This window comes from Macaca mulatta, chromosome 13 (assembly GCF_049350105.2).
Source record: "Macaca mulatta isolate MMU2019108-1 chromosome 13, T2T-MMU8v2.0, whole genome shotgun sequence".
NCBI classification, from domain to species: Eukaryota; Metazoa; Chordata; class Mammalia; order Primates; family Cercopithecidae; genus Macaca; species Macaca mulatta.
This window is the reverse complement of record NC_133418.1, coordinates 84,798,788-84,804,787: the sequence shown is the minus strand read 5'-3', so window position 1 is coordinate 84,804,787 and position 6,000 is coordinate 84,798,788.

Sequence of the window (6,000 nt, the reverse complement as noted above, 5' to 3'; positions counted from 1 at the left end):
TCTTTCTGCCTGGTCATCGCACATCCTGTTTGTAATTCACATACTTTAGTAAAAAATAACCGGTTAGTTCTTTTTTTCCTAAAAGATTAAGCACAATGACTTAAAAATAAAAGTAGAATTACTATAAGAAACTGTATGAACTTAAAGTTTTCACTTAAAATAGTGGTTTCAGCCTTAAAAAGGTCACTGATTTGGAATCCATTCTAATCTCATTACATTTTCTACTGTACACTTCTTGAAAAGGGAGAAATTACTCATTCCTCTCAGGGAAAGAAGACTTTTTTCCCAACTATGCACATGGAATTATTTCAAAATAAATGTTTATATTTCTACCACACTTCATGTGGTTACATGGGCTTGACAAGTGCATTGATGACCCAATATGGGCAGCAGCTAGTCCACAACTTAAGGTACCTTCAACCCATACACATTAAGTGGATGATAACAGGGAAACACTGATCATGCAGGGCTTGATGTATTCTGGTAAATCAAGCTAAAGGTAAAGTCCTCCCATTTAATGGTGAGGAAAATCAAGTCTAGAGAGAGCCGAAGATTCATCACCCTCTGAAACAATTAGATTCCTTTTCCAAAGAGAAAAGCCTTTGGGTGTTCTCTCTGGTGACTTTTTGATGTTAAAATGAAGAGAACACTGTGTCCTCAGAGATGGGGAGTGAGATCTTCTCTAGTTTGCTGTTAAAAGATGAGAGCTGGAGTTGTAGCTCACTGAAATAGAACCACATGCCTCCAAGTCCAAAAGAGCAACAGGCAGAGTTAAGAAAATCCAGTGATGAACCAACAGCCAATAAAAAAATTCAGCAATGGTGAGGCAAATGATCTTTGTAATAAGATTTTCTCAACTTGAAATGTTGAATAGAAGACCGTATATCAAATGTATATACACAGGTCTTGGCTCATGGTAATCTCTGGATATGTGTGTTGGGTCTGAATCCATTTATCTCATTAGTGGAAGACAATGTGAAATTAAAATTAATATTTCTATTTCTTTTAGAGGAAAGTTTCTTGATAGGTTTCAAAATGGCCCCATTAAGCAATCTCAAATTGATAAAATGTCTGTAGACCAAAATGGAAGGTTAATTTAATTAGAATGCCATAACTGGACTCTTCCTGACTAAGGTCTAGTGTTAATTTCCTTGTATTACTCTGTTTTGAATTCTTTATACCATCTTAGGGTACCTAATATAACACTTTGCACAAAATAAATGCTTGATTTATGAAATTATATGTCTCAAGAAATATAAAAGGCTCTAACTTTTGATTTTAAAATTGTTTCACTCTCTTGACTGTATAGTTTGTGAGCCTATGATCCTGGAAGACACACTTGCTAAACTGACCCATTTTTTGCTTTTTTATTTGGGTTGATTTCTTTTTTATTCTTTTTCCTTAGGTAATTATCCAGTTGATATTTATCTTGTTCCAATCACTTTAAGGAAGCTGTTTGGTGAGTACAATGTTAATATAGAGACAATCAGAATGGTGTGTGCTTTTGTACAAAACTTCTGGATCCATCAATGAGGCATCTGACATTTTTTCTTTTTTCTCTCTATATTACATGCTCTGGAATGCCTGTTCTAATTCTCCAAGGAGAATTAGAAAATAAAAGGCCGAGTCTAGAGCTATGTCAGTATGCTCCCACAGAATGTGTATGGGGAATATTCCACTGGGAACCATGACTGATAAAAACTTACCATGAAGAGCAAAACATCAAGAGAGTCTGACAAAACCTCTGCCCTCCTCTGTAACCCAGCAGCCTCTGCAGAATCACCCTTTCTTCTTCATTGTTTTAAAATGTTATTGAATACCTTGTCAGTTCCTTTAAAGGGACCCAGACCCATTCTGATTTTTTTTTTTTTTTTTTTTTTTTTTTTTTTTTTTTTTTTACAAAATCCAGTCTTTGGGTAAAGGTATAATAATACTATCCATGGATCTGATGTTGAGCAGTGGAGGCTTCAAGCTCTGAAGAAGTATGAACTAATCTAAACAGTGATTAAGCAATTATTATTTTCATTTTACTAATGCCATGACTTCTAGAGTTGGAGTGTCAGAATATTGGAAGAAAAGAATGCAAGTGTAGACACCTCATCGCTAGGTCCAATCCACCTCACTGTGTTACTTTCAGTTTTGTAAAAATTGGTCATGGCAATACGTTTGAAATAATAGGTTCACTCTCAAACTGGCAACAAGCGTGTAATTGAGCTGCATGAATCTAGAAAGGCTTGCCAAACAGAACAGGTCGGTTCACAGCTGAAAGAAAAAGAATACTCCTGGCATTGTTCTAAATTCATAAACTGTATCGAACAAGGGGCTAAGCTGAGGCTGTGGTATGGCCCCAGTCCTGGGATTGGTCCCACCTACTCTGCCTAGTTCCTGACCACATCTGGTAATCCAGTGGTGATGTGATTTTGACATTAACAGTGATAGGTCTCCCCTGCCCAGCTGCTTATTTGGTTGTCGATACTGTGTGAATGGGACAGGAGAGACAGTGGTTGGGCACTGATGTGTTAATGAATCCCATGTCTCAATAATGAACACATCCTCTGGATAGCTTTGCAAAAATGCAATCTTTGCTTCAGATTTGACATTTAAGAGCATCTCCCTTTGCTTTGTGTTTAAAGTTTAAACATTCAGTCCAAATTTTAAAGGTGATAAGCACATTTAGTCTATTTTAAAGGAAGGAAAACTTTTTTCCTTTGGACTTTTCTCTCACCATGTACAGTTGTTTCTGAAGAATGTGTCTAGGGATTAAGAGTCAGAACTACCAGGCCGGGTGAACTGGCTTATGCCTGTAATCCCAGCACTTTGGGAAGCCAGGGAAGGCAGATCACCTGAGGTCAGGAGCTCGAGACCAACCTGGAAAGGGATCCTAGAAGAATCACTGATACAAACCAAGTGCTCCCAGCTTCTTTGGGTGCTAGACTCATTTAACAACCAGTTATTGGAAAAATTTTCAATCCTTTTTGATAAGAAAGGTTCTCATAAAAAAAAAAAACACTGAATCTATGCAGAATTTGTGAGAACAACCTGAGAATACCAAGAGTATTTTAAGTCTCATACATATATTTATCAGACTTATCTGTCTCAAATAAGATCTGGAGTGTCAAATTTCTCACAGGATTACCGATGGCAGTAAAAAACTTGTTCTCTTTAGAGTTTTGGACTGAAACTTCAAAGACAATATTTTCTTCTAAATTTAACAATAACAGTTGTAGTTAAAAATAACTTTCCATTATAATATGATGTTATCCTTTGCTTAGATTCAAGGCTACAAAAGTTCTGTTGATGAAATAGAAATAAAGTCTTCCCACTATTTCCGAGGGTAAGGGTCCTAGATGGGCTCCAACACGTAATGCAGTGGCTGGTTAAGTAGTTTCCAGTAACTTGGTGTTGACATTACTGCCCCTTCTGCAATCTCACTCCTTATTCTGACAAGAGTGCTCTGAGAAATCTCAGGTATCAACTGTTTGAAAGGGCTAGTTTGCCTGTTAGCAGGATCTTGGAGGGAAAATGCTAGGGACAAGATGATCAGTGCATATGAAAATTGGAGGTTAGTTCAGTTAAGAACATCTAAGCTAAACTATGAATGGCAGAGGATCCGTGTGGTCAAAGATGTCCAGGTATGTGTGGTGGGACTGGGTGGGTCTCCTACTCCTCTGCTCCCAGCACGCCAAAACACGTGTTTAGAAAATGCCGATTAACAGCAGGCATGGTAACCTGCCTGCTCAGTGCTATGTTTGGAGGGAAAATATAAAAATCTCATGTTTTTAATCCCCCAGGGTTTGACCTTGACCAGCATATTTTTTTCAAGACCTTTTTTCAACACTTTCCCTAAAGGCAGAGGGCAATTAAAAGTCAGAAGAAACTCTAATTGGCCCAAAAAATTTTCTGTCAGAAATGCTTGCTAAAAAAGAAAGAAAAATCTATTTTTAAAAAAATACTTCTCTTTGTATTATAGAATATGTTTAATTAATATTATTCTAAGCCCTTTTCAAACAACTCTGGATTTGTATTTTTAGCTAAAAAGTAGGGAAATCAGGAATATACTTCCTTCCATACCTCTCCAAGTCTTTCTCAAAAGATACCGGATACTAACCTGATAGGAGCTTTTAGGACAATCCTAGACATACAAAAACGCAGCTGAAGTTTACAGAGATCACCTGTTTTTACATGTGTGTCTCTGGGCTGTAGCAAGAGAGGGGATGGAGAAGATGTAGTGCTGACAAAATGTCTGATCCTCACAGAAACAGTTTTCTGTCATTGTAAATCTTTTTTAAAATTTTTGCACCAGTTGCAATGGAAACTTTTAGTCAAAGAATATTGAAAACAATACTAGTATTTGCTGTGCATTAAAAAGCCAGTGTATCAGAGGCCTTCTGACTACTGATAGATCAGTCTTGGCCTTTTGGTTCATTTGGGCAAGACTCAAGCTCAGTATCCCATCTAATGTATCAATTATTTACATATGAAAAATTCTGAAATGTAAAAATCAACATCAAAATGGAATCAGCCTTTCATAAATGAAATTGCTAAACTGCCAAGTTGTAAAATTTAGAAACTTTATGGCTTGAAGAAAGGGAAATTATTGAAGGTAATTTTAATGAGATACCTGTATAGGTCCAATGTATTCTACAAAATAATAATTTGGAAACGTGTGCCAAAAACATATTTTTCTTTGGTTGTCAAAGCCAAAAAGTATGTATGCTCAACTTTGATTTTCATATAAAATCTGAGAATATAAATTTAAATTGTACTGTTTCTGGAAACTGGGATTTCTTTCACTTAAATATAACTTTCATATATCTTAGGGCAATTTGTAGCAAAATCCTAGTTAACACATTTTTTGTGCCAATTCTCTTGTTTTTAAATATGCTGTTATGAACAACACAGAAAATTCTCACCCCAAATGCCATATTACTCAATTACATGAGCATTATTTGAATGTACAATCTTTCAAGATTTCTTCCTTGGAGTATTTCTCAAAGTTGAGCGTTAGGATTAGTACAGGAAGGGAGAGCAAGGTATCTACAGAAAATATTATTTTTCTCAAAACTAGCCATCTGGATCATATCACTGTTTAATGTTTGTACAATTTAGTTCACTCTTTCTTTTTTAGGTGGAATTATGTCAAAAAGTGGTTACATAGTTGGTTACTTAATTGAACTGTTCTTTCTGTTTGGAAAGAATGGGAAACAGAATCAAGTATCAGATCTTCACATTAGAGGCAGGGCCAAAAGTTCTCCTTAGATAATTCATCTCTTGTTTTACTATGTGGCTTCAAGGGGTCTCATAAAAAGTTGTGTAAATTAAAAGAAGTTGGGAATGTAAGGAAATGTCTCTGAAAATTTCTGGGCAGGATTCTTCTTGGTGAATAAGCAATTTCCAGTATGGAGGGTTGTATAATTATTCTAGTAATTAACTAGGTATATCTGTCTTTGCAGTCAACAAATTAGGAGGGCTGGGCTATGTTATTAACTGTCAAAGTAGAAAGATTAACACTGAAGTTGGCTAATTTCTCTCTTGGTCTGTTTGGCTATTAATGTGAACTTTTCTACCATTTGCATATCAGAAAGATAATACCCACAGAGAAGCATTTGACCCACTCATATTTCTTAGAGGCATGGAAGCTATATATTATGTTTTTCTAGGTTTACATACTCCACCTTTGTAGAAACTCTCATGAGCATCAGGGATGTGAATGTTGGTTCTCATTCCCAATCCACACCCACATATATTGATAGAATAGAAGGCTAGGTCGATGGGCACTGAAGCATAATAAATATGATTCAAGAGGTATAAAATAAACAACACTGTTGTAGTGTATAACTGTAGGGTTTAATTGGTCTTGCTTATTTATAAAAAATTCCATACTATGTCCTAGTGACTGTTACCTGGGTGGAATGTCATTATATTTGATTTCTCCTATGATAAGTTCGCTTTCAGAAAACATGTCTTGAGCAATCATTTTATAGCATAAGACTTTTCCCT